The sequence below is a fragment of the Canis aureus genome, chromosome 31 (assembly GCF_053574225.1).
Source record: "Canis aureus isolate CA01 chromosome 31, VMU_Caureus_v.1.0, whole genome shotgun sequence".
NCBI lineage: Eukaryota > Metazoa > Chordata > Mammalia > Carnivora > Canidae > Canis > Canis aureus.
In genome coordinates this window covers 45556512-45575700 of record NC_135641.1, presented here as the reverse complement: position 1 = coordinate 45575700, position 19189 = coordinate 45556512, and the positions used below count along the sequence as shown (strand labels likewise).

The 19189-nt window shown below is 50.7% G+C and overlaps 2 long non-coding RNA genes across 4 annotated transcripts in view; one reads left to right on the top strand and one right to left on the bottom strand.

Annotated features, from left to right (window-relative positions):
- The window catches only part of LOC144302747 (uncharacterized), a 31055-nt gene that overhangs the window by 3393 nt on the left and 8473 nt on the right, over positions 1 to 19189 (bottom strand). For 2 of the 3 annotated variants that reach the window (XR_013369787.1, XR_013369789.1), the window contains exon 2: positions 1005 to 1529. This is a non-coding gene — a long non-coding RNA (uncharacterized LOC144302747). Of the gene's footprint in view, positions 1 to 601; positions 752 to 1004; positions 1530 to 19189 lie in introns of all 3 variants that reach the window. The other variant, XR_013369788.1, reaches the window with a different exon arrangement.
- LOC144302745 (uncharacterized) lies at positions 13778 to 15835 on the top strand. Its single transcript, XR_013369784.1, has 3 exons — positions 13778 to 14108; positions 15278 to 15460; positions 15574 to 15835. It is a non-coding gene; the product is annotated as an uncharacterized LOC144302745 (long non-coding RNA).

Sequence of the window (19189 nt, the reverse complement as noted above, 5' to 3'; positions counted from 1 at the left end):
GAGATAATCAGTCTTCACCAGCTGAAGAGCCACTATGTCATCCAGGAGTCAGAAAACTACCAAATAATGAAGCACATTTCTGATGTAAAAAAGCACATAAACATTCTATTATGAAATAACAGTACATCCATTCAAATGGCAAAATAAAGGTCGCTGCCTGATTCTCGATATTTTTCAGCTCAGGAAGGAAGGGGTCCGGAATTAATGTCAGGTTTCCAGGGCCCATCAATTCTTCTGCTACCAACCAGGCTGGTGATCTGATATTAGGGAAAATACTTGCTAACTCGGAATTAAGATTGATTATTTCAAAGGGGGTAATAATAAAAGCAATAACGCTACTTCTAATTTGCTGAGCAGTTGAGAGGGGGATCGTGTTTCTCGACAGCCTGGGTCTATATGTCAGCTCTGTGTCGTCAGAGCACATCATTTAACCTCTCCAAGCCCCATGTGTACCATGGAGGTAGTAAGGACTTTCTCACGGGGTCATCGCAAAAATCCCGTACGGTCCTGCACTTGGCACAAAGCCTGGCACACAGAGAACCCTACTCAATAAAGGGTTGCTAGTTTTTGGAGGTGTTTATGGAAAAGAGAAAAAAGTCACCTGGGGCTTAGGGGGTTGGGTTTCTGGGGAGGGCAAAGCCTGGCTTGGTCCGTCTGCGTTTCTTTCAGAGGTCCTTGGGGTCGTCGGTATTCACCCATCGTAACTCCAAGCACACAGTGGAGGCCATTAACACATATGGCTCCAGCTCTCCTATGAGAACAGGGACGGATTGCTCAATGGAAAAGGCTGTTTTTATGCTTAAGTGCTATTTTTCCCTGAGGCTTTCAGCATGTCTCTCTAGCTCAAAAACAAGTGGCTCACGTGTCGAGAAAACCATGTGTGGAGGCTTACTGTCAGAAATTCTGTTGATTCACGGGAAGGTCATCAGCCTGGAGAGAGTCTTATTTTTACCCCAGGCTGGTGTGCGTAGCCACAGAGACTTGGGGTGCTTAAGGGCGCTCACCGTGAGGCCGACCTGAAGGCAGTCGTGATTCATGGGACAGCAGGCATCACCCTGGTATGTCACGTAGGGAGCTCCTCTGGATTCCCGGAGTGTGTCGTATTTCCGTAGCGCCACGGGACGTGCAAACTGAAACACTGAGGGATTGTCGTGTGTGGTTCCATCACGAAGAACTTGTCATTTTGCTTTTCAGTTTCTTGATTGCTGTCCCCTAGGCCCCTTTTTTGCGCTAAGGTCCAGAGTCTGCCCAAGACAGTCGTTCGGTTGAACGCCGAATCCGGAGGAACTCGCCACCTGCACGTAGGGAGACCCTGGCTTCCCCGCAGGGGCTGTCCAGGGCCTGGCGGTGCGAGCTGCCTGCATCAGCCGTGCCCCCCCCACCTGCTCACGCAAGGCCTGTCAGGCCCTCCACCCGGCTCTGAAGGTCTATGATTCTACTCTCTGTCTTTCTTCTTCAAATTTACCGCTTTGTCCAATATTTCATTTCTCTAATGATGAAGAGTCCGGACTGGAATTAACAACTGCTCCCTAGAAGATATAATTAAGTTTGTATATTATTTTCTATAACTAATATGCAACGGATTTTAATTTTATTCATAATTACTGACTTCAGGCTTAAAATATCTGTGTATTAAGTAGGAATATTGCACCATCTTTATAGCCTCTTCCTCACATATTAATAAAATAACATAATAAAACACCGCCCACACCGATGATAAGCCTCATTCTATCACCGGGAAATGTAATTAGCAAATTAAAGAGTTGGACTTACACTTATATTCCCGGGGTTTTGCTCTCACTTAAGTAAAGCCCATGGTCTAAATCACAGTGATTATAATGTCGTACTATGTAAATAAATGTCTGCCTTTCACGATTATGTTTTTATTTCCCATTTTGCATTCTACAATACGAAAGCTAGATTTTGTTTACACTTTGATTTACTAAAGAGTTTTCCTAAATAAAAATCTTCTGCAAATAGAAGTGCAAACACACATATGATGCATGGATTTTTGCCCCTATAAACATTAGCTGGTATCCAGGTGGCAGGCAAATAGAAATATCGGTGCTTTCCCTTTAGAGAATGTCATACTTTCCCCATCATCTTCAAAAAAACATTTTTTAAAAGAAAGGTTACTATCTTTCTTCTGGCTTCTCCGCATGTCTCTGGAATAACAAGATAATAGACATCGGTTTCAGAAAACACAGGAACCCTGGAAGGCAGGGTGGATACGACTTCCTAGGGAACGCGGTCCCTCGGATCTGAAGTCGTCTGGCCGGCTCCATGAAACCTGAGCGTACTGCCGTTGGGTTGAGCAGACACGGGCTTGCACAGACGGAAGTTCAAACCCGAGCTTCGCCGCTTACTAGTGGGACGACAGCGGCCAATCGTTAGGTCTCGGCAAGCTTCCATCTCCTGATCCGGAAAACAGGGCCCCCTTACAAGGGTCGGTGTGAAAATTAAATAAGAGAATGTGCACCGCGTGCTGGTACGTACGGATCGCCCAGGAAATCGCGGAGGTTATTGTAACGGTTTTCATTATCGTCGCTGATCCTGTTATCATTATTAAATCAGAAACAGCATGTCCCCAGAGGAGGTGAACGCACACCAGGCTCGCAGCCTTCGCGTGCAGACGACAGCACTAGTGTCCCCAGAGGGTCCTGCCGTGCCAGGGTGCAGCCATCCGAGCGCGACGACTCGCAGAAGCCGACAGCATGGAAGACCTCTAAGGATGTGGCAACGTTCTTCCTGGCTCTGCCTGAGGCTGCATGTGTGCCTACCCGGCTTGCTTGTGCGCCCGGCGCTGCCTGCCACCTGGCACTCTCCTCGCCAGCCTGCCTGCTTTCCCCCGGGTCCCTCTGCGCGACTCATCAGGGCACCCCCCGCCAGTGACAGGTACGTAGGACACCTCCCATCGGGTCCCTGCTCCTACAGTGGGGAGAGGAAAGGAATTAAGGGATAGGATTCAAGCAGAGGGTAAGGGTCGAACTCAGCGAGTCACACGCACCCGCACACGTGCACGCACACGTACTCCATTACCGACTGTAAAACCAGTTGAGGGGGTTAGTGACCAGAAATATCCTCATGAAATAGAATAAAACCTATCAGCCTACACACCATGCAGCAAGCAAAGTATCATCCTGTTGAGCTTTTATTTCAGCTCTGTGTATGCGTCCGTGTCTACCGGTGGCGTGTACACACGTGTGTAAACGGGGTGCTGATATAAACGGATTTCTTTTTGTTCTCATTTGAAATAGAAGGCCCTTTTGAAGGGTCCCTTTTAACCTTTTAACTAGGAAGCCTGATTCTGTAACTCTCCAAAATCTGGAGCACTGGGAACAAAAATGGTGGTAGTTACGGAGGCTCTGGCTTTTTCGGGTCGGTCTACAGTTGTTTTGTTTTGTTTTGCTTCTCAATGAGAAAATAGGTTGCATCCTCATCAGTAAATAAATGTGTTAAAGGAATATAACTGGCATCAACAATCCATCCCCCTGGAAGACGAGGGGTCTTCCAGAAAATAGAACACGGTGTAACGCGAACACAGTGATCGGTGCTGGAAGGTTGCTTGGGGCTCTATGACCCGCTCCTTGGCGCCGTAGAGGCTACTTTTGTGCCCAGTGCTGCAGCCTTGGGGACTGGGCATGCTTATGAAGACCCGAAGCGAGAAGGGACACTGCTGGGGGCTGGTGCTCTCAGAACGCACACATGCATGAGCCCGTATGTTACACAGGCGCACACCAGGACGCCAGAGGATGAAGACGTATCTACGCCCTGTCAAGCTTCTATGGGCCGGTGGAGGTATGTACGGGACCTCGACAGAGCAGGCCTGGGACTCCAAAGCCCTCCAAAGCCTGTTTTTCACTCCGCTCCTCCTCGGCACAGAAGAAGTCACTTCTGTCTCCTCCTCACTGAGGCAGTTAATAGAACCACAAAGGTACAGATGCAATGAAATGCCGGGACACCTGCACCCCGATGTTTATAGCAGCAACGTCCACAATAGCCAAACTGTGGAAGGAGCCTCGGTGTCCATCGACAGATGATGGATAAAGAAGCTGTGGTCTATGTGTACAATGGAATATTCCTCAGCCATTAGAAACGACAAATACCCACCATTTGCCTCAACGTGGATGGAACTGGAGGGGATGATGCTGAGTGAAGTAAGTCAATTGGAAAAGGACAAACATATGGTCTCATTCATTTGGGGAATATAAAAAATAGTGACTGGGAATAAAGGGGAAAGGAGAAAAAATGAGTGGGAAATATCAGAAAGGGAGACAGAACACGAGAGACTCTTAACTCTGGGAAACGAACTAGGGGTGGTGGAGGGGGAGGAGGGCAGGGGTGGGGGTGACTGGGTGACGGGCACTGAGGGGGGCACTTGACGGGATGAGCACTGGGTGTTATTCTGTATGTTGGCAAATTGAACACCAATAAAAAATAAATTTACAAAAAAAAAAAAAAAAGAACCACAATATGCCAGGGTGCTTAGACGCTCCAAACGCGGCTCAGTACAGATTCTCCTGTCTGGAAATCTAAATAGGCGACTCTTTAATCATCGGGAAGGGCTTGGTCAACATGAGATCACAGCAAGAGGAGCTGCTCAGAGTATCCTACCTGTTGGTTCTGCGTGCGGCCACCGTCCAAGGTGGCCCACAGCCCTGAACGCTCGTGTTAGAGCCCAGCCCTCTCTGTCCCTTCAGGGTCCTCTGCTCACCACCTTCCTACGAGCACATCAGTTCTCCAGATGATGGAACGCGGTTGGGTTGGAGGGAGGCCACCAGCCACCATTGTCCCACACCGCGACTGCGCCCAAAGCTCTCCGGCCACCTCCAAGTCACAACCACAGATGCACAGACCAGCTCGTCCCTTCCGTCACCACCGAGGGTGGTTTACTCTCCATCATTGTTAGTGAAATTTCTATCTCAACCCCCAGAGGGGCATCATGATTTAAAATTCTGAGGATGCTTTCCCTTTATCACCATGTATGAACACAAAGCCAGGAAGGAGGTCCCCGAGTTCAGGCCTAGGACGCACCTCCATGAGCGTGAGTCATGTGTGCTGTGTGGCCACCATTTCAGGGACAAAGACATGGCACCTTCCTGCGTGTGTCTTCGGCGTGGACGACGTCTTGTGCTTCGGGAATTTTGATGATGAGTACGTCAACCATCATTTTCAAATCAAAACTCTAGACACAGCTTCTGTGTCTAGAAATTTAATTCGGTCTGATTTTATGATTCCTTACGAAGTGTCGTGTCCAATCAAATGCCGGTCATCCCTTCACAGTTATTCTGATGTTGAAATAAAACAGAAACTTAAAAGAAAACGATTCCGACCCTCTGACACAATTCCGAATTCATTTTAAATTACCTACCTCCATAGAATAGTCCTGGGGAAATCGCGGTCTCCTCCCCGGCCCCGCCTTGGCCTGCATCACTTTGCATTGCCCCCAACTCGCAGATTCTATAGTGTTCTCCGAATTCACCGCGCAAACCACAGCACACACATGCACACCGTTGCCTGAACGTGGCCCCACATGCACACGTGTCCCCGTTAATCCCCAAAGTCCTTGGGCCGGTGGCTCAGTTTCTGTGACGCGTGTATTTTCATCGTATTCCTGCTTGGACCCATTCGGTTACTATTTATCAATTGCTGGGATTTCTCCATTATTTTACTGATTTGTGGAGACAGTAGGTCAGACTATTTGAAAGTGCTGTTGTCCCGAAGAAGAGAGACATGATCCCAGAAAGAAGCAGGCCGCCCCGCGCGGGAGAGGAGGCACGGCCGGGGCACCGCCCAGCGTGGTGAGTCCTCACCTGACCTCACCTGGTGAGTCCTCACTAGGGCTCCTGTGCACTGTCCCACTGAACACTCAGAAAAGCCGCGCGGCACGGACGAGGTCAGGGCTCGGAGAGGTCGCTTAGAACCGTCGGAGCGCGGACCCCGACTCTAGGCTTCCACGGCCAGGGACGGTGCTCCGGGCTGTCAACCCTGCGCCTGGCCGGGGCCCGCAGGAAACGTCACCCTTCTGCCTGCCATTCCCACCTGGCTCTCGGTCCTAAAACCAGGAGAGGATCTGCAACGGGATGGGCGGCGAGGAGGCATCTTTTCATTTCTTCCTCCAAACAATTCTCAAGACCGATTCGATTCACCATTCCTGACTCCTCACACGTTCCCCCTCCACATGTTATTTTTTGATTATTTATTATTATCATGATTAACATTCATTGGACACATCACGGTGCATAATATGGAGGACGACAGACTCCCCCACCCTTTTGGCTTATAATCCAAATATTTAGATTGTAAACACAATGTTTTTGGCAGGTTAATTCTGTATGAAGAAAGAGAGCATTTGCAGGAAATGTCAGATGCTTATTTTATGATCAGTGGAAGGAGTAATTTACCCCACACGGAGATGTGGACTTGGCAAGCCAGCCCTGTCTACCTACCCACATGTGAGGGAGGCAGGAACAATGCTTCTTTCTTGCCACAGTCTTGAGGAAATCGATTTTTAACCCTCAATAAAATGCAGTGGCAGGAAGGGGCGGGCAGAGGATGACTGGTGGCCGGCGCGGCCGCGGAGCCAGAGGCACTGGGGGAGTCTGCTTGCCCCCCCTTGCAGTAAGGAGCAGATCCAGGCCAGCTCTTTGATACCAAAGAGATGTAGAAAAAGGGACAAAATCATCCCTCTTATTCGTCTTTTGCAGTCTGCAGAGTGAGGCTGGCAGCCGATGAAGCAGGCACCTCCCTCCACCACGCCGCTTCCAGACTTCCCGCCGGGCTGGTGTTTTCCATTTAAGAAACCGCGCCAGGGTCGTGGGACAGGATATTATAAGACAGAATAGAACACCAGGTGCCTGAACTCCTGAACTCACGACACTCCTTTATTTACTTCATGGTACCCAACCACCAAAGATACGGATCTTATGAAGGTAGGAGAAAGTCCTCCTCCGGGGCGACGGCATAGCCATCGCGGATTTCCACGCAGAGGAGACCAAGCCCTTCCACGGCTTGGAAGGCTGAAGGTTCAGAAAGGCTTTTTGTTCACGACGTATGAGCAAGCATGGGTGTCAAATCTAAACGAACTATGGAACCGAGAGGGCTTTGGTCCAGGGCCTTCGTTCTATAATAAAGTGTGAGGCCATGGGTTTATCCAGGCCCACGTTGCTGGTCAGCAGCAGGTTGGGACATGGATACAGAGCTTTCTGGTCACTTGATCCAGAGCTTGTGCCAACACGCCGCGCTGTCCATGCGTTTTCAACCCCTAATGCAAACCTATACCGGAACGAACAGGCAACAGGGGAGCAACCCACAGACTGAATCATCTGGGCATCTCCACCAAGTTGGCGAACCCCGAGATGAGCACTCCAAACCGCTAGCTATGGACAGTCCCCCACAAACCCCACGTTATCGCAACAGAAGACATCCAGGAGGGCTCCTATTCAGCCTGCAGCTAACGCTCCCGGCCGGGGCCCGATCCCGCTGGCCAGCACGTGCATCCCACCAGTCGTTAGCTCTTTTGAGTGTTACCCCCGCTTCCTGGGAGATCCTGAAGGTGAGGGAGCCTCCCTGAATTGTCACCGAAGGAGGCAGCACTGCAGCTCGCCAAGTGCAAATCATTCAAGCAATAAGAGAAAAAAAATGTAAAGATTACTCTGAGAAAAAGCAATGGGCCTCCCCTTGCAGCGTCCTAATTTCCTGTTCCCACTGCTCTAGATGCTGGCCACGTGAGAACAAGCAATCTGACCAAGGTGGCCTCCTTGGTGTCCGCATCCCGGGCGCCACTAGCTGCGCACTCCGGAAGCCATGGGAAGGGCACGCTCTTGCCACGCTGCCCGGCACCTCTTCTGGCACCTTGTTTACTGCACTAACTGCGATTATAAAAAGAGAGGGGCCCACTGGGTGGGTCCACTGATCTGGAATTCCATTATGGTAAACCAGTTGTTCAACTGAAAACAGCAAACAATTCCCATGCGTCAGCCTCCTGCTGAAGCGCCGGCCTCCCGGGCGGGCCAGCTGGACTCCCGGGAGCTGGGGACCTCGCCCTGCGGCCAGGGGCATGGGGCATCGAGCCCCAGGGTGAACCCCGCTCTGCCGCAGCAGAGCCGTGGGGCGCTTTACACTTGGCCAACGCCTACCTCTGGAATCACGTTCTGCAACACCCGCAGGTGGTGGCATTTCTGGTACCTGAGTAGGGCTACGCTTCCTGTGAGGCGCCCGGCCCACGGGCCACCAGAGGTCTGCTCCGCAGCACGACGACCGGATGGCATGGAGGCTGGACAGACAACGGTCCCCCCCAGGCGCCTTCCTAACCACGGCTCGGGGCACGCAGCTCCCCTCCAATGCCTGGACTGGCGCAACTGTCACCTGATCTCCGCTTTATTGTAACTAAAGGAAGTAAAACCAACCAAAGAAAAAACTTTAGTGTCACAATCAAAGGGCCGTGGGTCTTTAACCAGCCTTTCAGAACACGCCCACAGCTTCGGCAAGGGCCTCCGACAGCAGGAAAGGGATTGTTTTCAGTTGATTAATAAATGTAATGTCCTCCCCGTACGGCGGGCACTGCCATGCGCAGCCCGCCCCTTCTGAGTCGGCCACTGTGTGGGCCTGGGCAGGAGGATGACCCTTCTCAGGGCTGAGATATATCACTTCTTGGAAAGGGAGCCTCTATTTAAACCATAGCATGCTCTGCTCATAAACGGGGGCATCTGGGTGGCTCAGGCGGTTCAGTGTCCACGACTCTTGATTTCAGCTCAGGACGTGACTCCGGGGTCGTGAGATCGAGAGCCGCATCGGGCTCTGCACTGGACGTGGAGCCGCTTAAGGTTCTCTCTCTCCAGATGCCTGGGGGGCTCAGCGATCGAGCACCTGCCTTCGGCTCAGGGCATGACCCCGGGGTCCCAGGATCGAGTCCCACGTCGGGCTCCCTGCATGGAGCCTGCTTCTCCCTCTGCCTGTGTCTCTCATGAATAAATAAATACAATCTTAAAAAAAAAAAAGATTGTCTCTCTCTCCCTCTGCCCCTCCCCGGCCCCCAGCCCCCATGCTCACTCTCTCAGTCTCTCTCTCATAAATAAATCTTTTAAAAAAGCAAAAAAACACAACAGAAAAACGAAGGTCATAAGCATCACACACCCATTTCAGTTAGTTAATTCTATTCACAAACTGCTCCATTCGTGGGCGTTAACCTCCTATTTGTCATCTGTGTCCTGTTTAAGATCAGCAACATTGTCCCTTTTCCTTTTCCACAGAACTGTCAAAGCAATCCTTGACAGAATGGCCCAGGGAAAGACCAGGGAGTCCACTTCAGCCAGGCCAGGTGTTGGATCTCAGTGTCTCTGTGTCGTCGGGGAATTCGGGGCATCAGCATTGCTCTCTGAGCCGAGCAGTGCATGACGCGCTTTGGTTGCTTTCTAGCTGCATATTGACCTGAATTTACCAAACAATTCGGATCTACAGACCCAATTCAGACCTGAAAAAGCACCCTAACCACATTCCCTGAGTAAAGGAAGAGAAGAGAAAGAAAACAGGGAAACCTGGTTGGTCTTCCATTTCTTTCATTTATTTATTTGTTTGTTTGTTTATTATTTTTTATTTATTAAGATTTATGTATTTAGAGAGAGCGCGCACGTGCCTGCAAGCAGGGGTGGGGGGTAGAGGGAAGCCAACTCCCGCCGAGCACAGAGTCCCACGCGGGGCTCAATGCCGTGACCTGAGATCATGACCTGAGCTGAAACCAAGAGTTGGCCGCTTAACCAACTGAGCCGCCCCAGAGCCCCAGTCTTAAATTTCTTACAGGAAACATTAATAATCTAATTAATCATAGAAGGGGCTCATGATGTGCTAAAGAAATTGAGAAAGTTGAGTGGTGTTGATGCCCCATGGTGGGGGTGCGGCACTGAGAATCAAGGGTCCCCTCCGGCCCCTCCCCTGCCGCGGTGGCCACCTTGCGTCCCTTTCTGAGCCTCAGTGTTCTCATCTGTAGGATGATGGGCTGGCCCTGATTGCCGAAGGCCCCACTCAACCCTACCATGTTGAGGCTGTGAGTCTATGAAAGACCTGTGATGGCTGAAATAGGAGGAGGAGACCCGTGGCGCGTCGGGCTCAAGAGCTGGTACAAGGAGGAGCAACAGGAGGAGGGAAGGGAACAAGAGAGGACGACACGATCCTATTAAAAAGGCTTGGAACCCCAACTAAAGAGAGTCACAGGTACTAGCAAAGGTATTTTCCAAAGGTGTGGGAAGTAAAACCGGCACACAAAATCTGAGGAAAATATGGCAAAAAATTAAAGTGTCCCTCATCAGTATGAGTAGAAAAAAGAAAGAGAATGTCCAGTGAGAGTTCGGGCCATTGTACATTCATAAGAGCAGATTCTTAAAAAAGAAAATCTACACCTACTGGTAAAGGCACTCTTTAAAAAAAAAAAAAAAAAAAGGGAAGCTCATATCATCCTTTCTCTCTTCGTCTGGGGTTTGGGCCAGGCTGGAGAGTTTGGTTTTACCCGACACGTAGTAGGGAATCGCGGTGACATAGCGACATGACAAGGGGAGACTCGCCTGTCGCTGCAGACCGCGTGCTTGTTTGCCCCCAAAATTCACATGTTCAAATCCCAACCCCGGGATTCGAAGGTGGGGCCTTGGGGTGAGACCACAGGGGTGAATTCACGCCGTGGGCCGGAGACCCCAGGGAGCTGCCCCCAGACGCGGGCGGCCCGCCGGGCCCTGGTCTCGCACTTCGGCCTCCAGAGCCATCGGGAACCGGCAGGTGCTGCTCACGAGCCCGCGCCCGCCTGTGTTGGTGTCACAGGCCCACTCGGCCTGAGACAGACGCTGAGGCCACGTCCCGGGTGGGAGGCGCGGGGGGAGCCAAGGCTCGGGGTGGGGGCGCTGAAGGACGGGAAGCCTGGTTCTGCTCCTTCAGTACAAACTATCCTAATACTAATTAAGGTAATTGCTGCAAAAGTCACCTGGTCCCGGTGGTGGGGGTGGGGAAGGCCTCGCGAGGAGGCTGCAGGTGAGCCAGGGGGAAGCGGCACCGAAGCTGGGGAGTCGGGGCAGGAGCGGTGCCCCAGGAGGAGCATCAAATAGCCTCGCTTCCCCTTTATCCCCAAAGGCCCTCGCACCGTCATTACGTCCAGGGGCCTGAAGGATCCCGGGGGTGCAGAATTAGCTTTTTAGGATTTAGGATCCACGACCATTCCTATCCGGGCGGTGGAGAAGGGATGCACCGCCCGTGACTTGAGCCAGCCTGTTGACCCGGGGTGAGCCCGGGTGTCCCCATGGGGCGAGCAGGGCCGCGGGGGCTGGGGTGCTAGGGTGCTCGGTGCCCGTCCCGGGAGGACCTGCCGTGGCCTGAGTGCGGATGGGGAGCCGGGGGGCCGCCTCTGCTGCTGGGGGTCCCGGGGGCGGGGAGGGAGGTGCAGAGGGGCTGCAGGCACCGGCCGCCTCTGCCCCTGAGGCCACGGTGCCGAGAAGGTTCTGGGAGCCGAGTTTTCCAAGGGGAAGCGCCGGCGGCTGCCTCACAACAAAAAACACCCAGTTCCTGGTTCCATTCCCCAAAGTAGGTGGACAACCGCCCAGCAAAGCCCTGGAGCTGCCCTCGGCCTCGGGATCCCTGGTCTCCAGGCGGAGCCTTGGGCGCCTCGCCTGCCGCCGTGCGTGGGTCCCCAACGGGTGACCCATGACTCCGGCGCCAGCAGCTCGCCTCGGGGGACACACGGCGCCTGGCTGTGTTTCCTGCAGCAGCAGAGCTGGCGCCCGGTGCTCCGGGGTCAGGCGGGGCGGTCACAGGGCCACGGGGTCCCTGTGGTTCGCAGGGCTGGGCGGCAGGTAAGGGGGGGTGAGCCCGGCGTCGCCGATGCCCCGGCCCTGGCCCCGGCCCTGCCCGCCCCGCTCTTGGCCCTCTGCTCCACGCATCCAGCCACCTGCCTCTCAAGTGAGGGCTCCCCTTGGGACGATCCCTGGGTTGTCCCCGCTCAGACTCCTTCCCAGCCACGGCGGCGCTGAGCACGCGGCGGCCTGGCCCTCACCGCCGGCCCCACGCGGGCCTCTGGAGCCCCCCCAACAGCATCTTCTACTTTGCCAGGATGGGGGGGAGGGGGAGGGGGCCCAGAACCAACCCTGGCTTCCTGTGGGAAGTGGCATCTGAGCAATTGTTTTTCCCTATTTCCTGAAATCTTCATACTTTGAAACCAAATGTAATATCATGGAGATTCTTCGATCCCATAAATGCATTTGGTGGGGGGGGGGGGGTGTGACCTGGGAAGACAGCGACAGGTGGACGCTGACAAGCTGTGGGCACCGGAGCCGGAGCGCGGGGAAAGGAGCTCAGACGGCGACCCCGTGAAGGTGCAGGTGGCCCGCGGCCCGGGGTGCAGGGTGCGGGGTGCGGGGTGCACGGCGCTCGCGGCCCCCCGTGGGCCTGGACCCCGGGCTGTCCAGGTGCTCGTGAGCGACGTCCTCCGCGGTGGCCGGAAAGCCACTAACCTGCTCGCTCTCTTCGCCGTCAGGGTATCTCCTTTTCCACAGGCAAAGCTTCTGCTTAAAGTTAATGGAAACCGAGAGAATTGGGACATCTCTCCCTTCACTTTTTCTGTCAAACCAAGATAAAGGTTTTATCCCAACTTTTTTATTTGAAGAGGAGCAGCACCTGAATGAAATTTGGTCATGATCAGAAATCTTAAGAAATAGAAATTCTCCAGACACCCACATAAATGATGCGGGTAATGCCTTGAAGCACGAAGCGGGAAATCATTCTGAACAAAAATAGGGCCACATAGGCAGTCTTCCTTGAAATAAAAAGGGTTTCCACATACATGCCTTTATGAAACTGTTATCTACCAAAAGGGGTGGGGAGAGAAAGTGTAAAAGAAGTTTTTAAAGAGTTAATTTAATCAAAACGAGTCGGGCTTTTACATTTCCGCACACCAACAAAGGCAGTTTCTTTACATCTTGATAGCGATGGCTAGTTCAACCTATTTTCTTTTTTCCTGGAGGTTTACTGTGGCCACAAGCCCTTCCCTGAAAAACCCGACTTGAAGTCTTGATTCCACATGTTTAAAAATCGGGTTTTATCTAAACCCCACCATCTGTCCAATTTGAAAAGAAAAGGGGCGTAAGTAGGAAGCACAGTGCTTTAGGAAAAAAAAAACAATTCAGCAATGAGCTAAAATTAATAATCTTGTTTGAGTTGTTTGGTATCTACACCACATAGCGCTGCTCCCCAAATATTTGTTCAGTGCACGAGTGACACGAATAAATGATCAAATGATGCTCAGCGTTCTTCATCCCGTTACTGGGTGACTTCCCCCAGCCTCTGCGGTCGGTGTCCGCCTTCAAACTCTAGCAACAGTTCCCCAAAACGAGTCAGCGATGAGTCCGGACGCGTCAACTCATGTCCACCTGGAATAAGATTTTCAAGAGCTTGCACGTCCTAACAGGAAAGAAGCCAGGATAACAGGGTTGGTTTCTCAGGAGGCTCAAGGTATTCCCATTTCCAGGAATCTCTGATAGTCTGAGAATAAGTCCTTTGTATTTCTTTGGGGCAGAAATGTCCTTTTTTTTTTTTCTTTTTTTTAAGTAGTGATTGTTGGAGATTTTAGATCTTCTCTTGGCATAATATAAAGTCCACGACCTTATGTCAGCACCTTGTCTACACTTACGGCTCCATGAACTCAAAGTCTGAAAACTACTGGTTTATGGAACATGCGTTATTTCAGGAACTAGAAAAAAGAAACTCCCTCGTTTCCCATCCTCAGATTTGTCACTCCCGGGAGGACAGAGAGGCTACCCGCTGCTCCTCTACATGACACGTCTCACACCCTCCGTCCCTCCCACTATTCTCCTAAATGCAAAGCCGCAGCCTGCAAACCGCTTTCTGTACACTCGCCACCTGTCCTAAGGAGAAATGACCTACTGGGCGCGACTTCGCTGACCGTGTTTCTCATGGTCTCTTCTAGAAAGCTGCCTTGCAACCAGTTCTGGCACAGACGTCTAACCCAAGGCCAGCCGCTTCGTTTTCTCACCAATTCCCAAGATCCCTCCTCTCCAGGTGTGAGCTAAGGGGACACAGAGACAGTCTGGTGGATCCTGAGCCCGAGGGGCCGCGAGGTGAGGTCGGGGCTCATGCAGTCATGTTGGGGCACATGAAGGACGAGTTCACGGGGCAGGTGGTCAAGAAAAGCATCAGGGAGGACTTTTAACATTTTATTTATTTATTTGAGAGAGAGAGTGTGCACACATGCGCAGGGGAGGGCAGAGGGAGAGGCCGACTCCCCGCTGAGCAGGGAGCCCATGTGGGGCTGACCCAGGCCCCGGGCCCATGACCTGAGCCGCAGGCAGCGCTTACCCCCCTGAGCCCCCCGGGTGCCCCCAGAGAGGACTTAAACAGACAAACACACTCCTCAGAAACCAGCAAGGCAGCTTCTTTTATTTCCACTGGGATTCTACGAGCTCCCTATTTAACCCCTTCTCTCTCCACCTCCCTGTTTGTCCTTGAGCTGGGGGCATCTGCTCCATAACCGGAAGAGCATTGTCTAGAACTGCGAATATGGACAATTTCCTGCACTCTCAGAAGATGGACTTACCATTTTTAATTTGCTGCTTTTTTTTTTTTTGCTAGTGATTTTCTCTTCCTTATTTCTGTAATGCCAGCAACCTACAAACCATCAATCATACCTCCTTCTTTGTTCCCTTTTAGCACCATGCAAAAATATTTTCCACACGTAAGGAAAAGCCCGGCCCTCACCCTGCGTTCGCTGGTCCCCGTCCTCACCATAATCTAGGTTGTTCATGTGCCCAGGCTCAGCCGGGCCCCCCGCTCAGACCGCATAACCAGGGAAGGCACAGCCAGGAACCACAGTGCCTGGGCCCCAAGGAGAACACACCCGTGACTCCACGAGCGATTTCCCATTGTCGTCATTTTTCCACTAAGACACAATCCAGAGAATGAAGTGACAATTTAACATCACACAAGGGAGGAGCAAGGAGAGTGACATATTATTTAGCCTTTTCACCTACTCTAAAATACAAAATGTGACCCCCATTCCCTATAACAGGACACTGGGCCCCACAAGGCTTGCCTGCGATCACGTAACCAGTAAGAATTGAGGCCTGGCTTCGCGTGTAACTTATTAAATTCCAGCCCGTGTTCATTTAACAATGCAGCCTCCGCCTCCAAAGCCCTGATCCGTGGTCAAAGCACACTTAACCCCAAATCACGTGACTCCTGACTTGTCAACAAGCGCTCTCTCCACTGAGTATTCCATATTCTGGTTCAGCTCAGAGAAACAGGTGCAGAGATGTGGCATTGGGTGACAGTAAAATAGGAGGGCAGCTGAGAGCGGGCCCATCGTCTTCGTCGGCCGTCTTCAAACAAGGGAATGATTCCAAAGCCATCTTCGGGTTGTGGTCCTGAGTCACTGGCCCTGCCTGGTCCAGCCCTGGGATAGACAGCCGCAAAGGTAGCCGCCAATGACCCCCACCCACTAGCGCTCCCACTTGTGTGTTGTACCTGGGTCGGTCTGGGGAACCAACAGCATATATCAGAATAATGAAACCTCATTTCTGAAAGTAGGTTATTGAAAGAATGCGACTTCTGTCTTCAGTGCTCTCGCTCTCTCTCTGTGTTGAGTCACCCCCTCTGCAGGAAGCAAGCTGCCATGTTGTAAGGGTACGTGGGCAGCCTGCAGAGAGGCTAACACGTGAAGAATAAAGCCTCCAGACACCAGCAGCAAACAACCGAAGCCTGTCAACAACCGTCTACGTGGGCCCAGGAAAGAATCCTCCCCAGGTGAGTGTTCAGATGAGACTGCAGCTCACATGCAACCTCACAAAAGTCTTTGGATCACAACCAACCAGTAAAACTGTGCCCAGATTCCTGATCCACAGGGAAAAAAAATGTTGTTTCAAGTTGCTACGTTTGGGGGTAACTTGTTAGGCAGCAACAGATGACAAAATTCAAGCCCTGAGACTTTCTTCCAAATACAAAACACTCCTCCTACCTTGGTCCATTCAGGTGGCTCCCACCGAGGAGAGGACAATCCTTCTCCTTTGCCTTCCTTAAGCATTTGGGTCAATATATTAACTCCCCTTCTCTGGCTGCAGAGTAAGCTCTAGAGCTAATTCACAAATATTTTCACTTGAAATACGTCTGTGGTTCTAGACAGTGAATTTTTCGAAAGCCAAGACTGTCTCCCTTTCCTTTGTGCCATCATGTTTATATTCCCTTTAGCTTTTGGGCTATTTCTCTTGCCATAAGTCAATAGAAGCCAGAGATTTTCAAGAAAGAGTCTGACTTCTCTCCTGGGCAGAATATTTAAGTCATACATTATTGTTTGTTTTCAGGCAAACCAGTACAATTATGCAACATAAATTCTTTTAAAACATCTGGGACTTCAATTCAATTTAAAATCCTGTGGGGTTTATTACCAGAATGAATGATTATAAAATGTATGCATGCAAATGAAGAGATAAAAAAAATTAAAGAGCATATGAAATTTAATGTACACTACTTATAATTCCACGCCAAATTGTTGCAAAAGACAGTGGCTTTGCAATAATGTGTAAAAATGTGGTTTATAATATTTATGACTTGGGAATGTGGTTTTAATATTCTATTGTCATGAATATACATTATAAAACAGACTAGAGAATTAGTTTCTGGGGTTAATAGGAGGGGGAAGGGAAGGCAGGTTTACCCAAAGCTGTCATCAGTTTTACTGCCAAAGTAAGGAAACTTGCTTCACCCCAATAGTATAGCACAGTGAAAAGCTTGTGAAGATGGAGGTGCTCTATTTTTCAGTGATTTTATTCTAAAAGTTCATCTGGGGACAATCTAATTCAAACACTATTTATTAAGTGTCAAAAACGTGAAAAAAATATATATTTGAGACTCTAGGGGGCTGGGAGTGGAGGGAATCAAAATTGAGCCTTAGAATACCTACCCTTGAAGACAGCGCAATCTAGAGAGATACGCAAGGATGTGCATAAAGAATCTGAACCAGGGCGCCCAGGTGGCTCCGTGGTTGAGCCTTTGGTTCAGGGAGTGACCCCGGGGTCCTGGGATCGAGTCCCACATCGGGCTCCCTGCAGGGAGCCTGCCTCTCCCTCTGCCTGTGTCTCTGCCTCTCTCTGTGTGTCTCCCATGAGTAAATAAATAAAATCTTTAAAAAAGAAGAAAGAAGAAGAAGAAGAAGAAGAAGAAGAAGAAGAAGAAAAGAAGCTGCCGCCAAACCAGAACTGTGTCAACTGTTGCCGTAACCAAATAACAGACTCCCAACCCCAGACTCCTGTTCTGATCCATCCTCAGTTACCTAAAATAAAAACCCACTTGTTCCCCTCTTCTGCATAAAGTTCTCCATTGCTTAGAAAATATAGTCCAGCAAGAGTGGAGACAGCAGCACCATGGCCTAGCGATGGGCACCTTCATTGTGCCCCACGAGCGCCGAATACGCGTAACTCCTTGTGTAATCCCAAAGAAAGAGCAAAGATTTCAGTCCTCCAGCAGTCAACTGACGGGGAGCTGAGAGCAATTTATATTTTATTTGGAGATTTAAGGAAAGCACCCTAAAATCCTAATAATCTGCTAGACCTAGTTCAGGGGCCTCTCCCAGAGAAGAACACTCAGACCAGTGTGTTTCCAGATCCCTGTAGACACTTCTGCATGCCAACCCCCTGCATGCCTGGGTCTACAGAGGAAACCACATTACACTTTATGGAAAAACACGTTTCCCTATTCCTTCTTCCTTATTTCTAGAGACCACAGGCTAAATCCAGCCTGCAGCCTGTTTTTGTGTGGCCTTTAAGCTAAGTATGGTTTCTACATTTTTTTAAATGGTTGGAAAAAGCAAAACAAGAATAATAGTTTGTGACACATAAAAATTATGTAAAATTCAAATGTCCATTCCATAACTATGAAGTTTTATTGAAACACCCACGACCATTTGTCTAGCCTGCGTTACCTGTGGTTGCCTTCACTACAACGGCAGAGCTGCGTAGACTGTACAGTCCACATGAGCTGCGGCACTTACCTTATTAGGCAATCCCGGCCCTCTGTGGGAAGACGTTGCTGACCCTTGCCTTGCCATTGTGGAGATTCACGATATTTCGGAGGGCGTGTGACGTACTTTATTAGGAAGCCAAGTGCCTGGTTGAAGGACAGGGAGTAGCTTCTAGCCCTTGTCTCAAGCCCCCTTCTCCATCCTGTCCTAAGGGGGGAGAGGGCGATGGGCTCCAAATTTTCCTAGTTGGAGAGCTTCTACCCGTGGAAAGACCCAGAACAATGGAGCAGAACTGTAAACAATGTGCAAAGAAATCAGAGGAGGACCAGGAACTTCTCAGGCCTGAGCCTCTACGTGCTTCACTATGACAACATGGCTAAATGAAGAAGGTGAGCATTGCAAGGGGGGTCCCCAGCTGCCAGCCCTGAAGGCCCGATCCCTCCTTGCCACACGGCTGTGCAAGTGGAGAAGGGGAACAGGCTTAGAAGCCCAGGATGACATCTTGACTGAAAAACGGTGGAACACGGCAACAGCTTCCTCCCGCGTGTCCACAGAGTACTTTCTAGACTTACGACAAGACACGGAGGAGAGTTACGATCACGCATGTCTCCAGTGGGGCAAACTCCACGTCCTGACTTTGTTGATCTTCCTCAGTTATCACAGTCTCCTGAGAGAGCAGCTATTTTAAATATTAGGTGGGGAGGGACCAAAAACATGATTTGGCAATTAAAATACATGCCTCAAGGAAGTGGGTTTTGTTTCTTTTTAAGATTTATTTATTTATTTGAAAGAGAGGGAGCAAGCATGAGCAAGAGGGGCGGGAGGAGAGAGAGAAACCCGGCAGACTCCGAGCTGAGTGTGGAGCCGACTCAGGGCTCGATCTCATGACCCCGGAGATCATGACCTGAGCTGAAACCAAGAGTTGGAGGCTTTTTAAGATTTTATTTATTTATTTATTTGAGAGAGAGAGAGAGAGCGAGAGAGCATGCAAGAGCAAGAGAGGAGAACTGAAGGCGGAGAAAGAGAAGCAGACTCTGCTGAGCAGGGAGCCCGATGCAGGACTCGATCCCAGGGCCCCGGGGTCATGACCTGAGCTGAAGGCAGGCGCTCAACCACTGAGGCCCCCAGGTGCCCCTTAAACCATTGTTTGAGCTTCTCTTTTTAACCAAAAATATTAGAAATTGATATGAA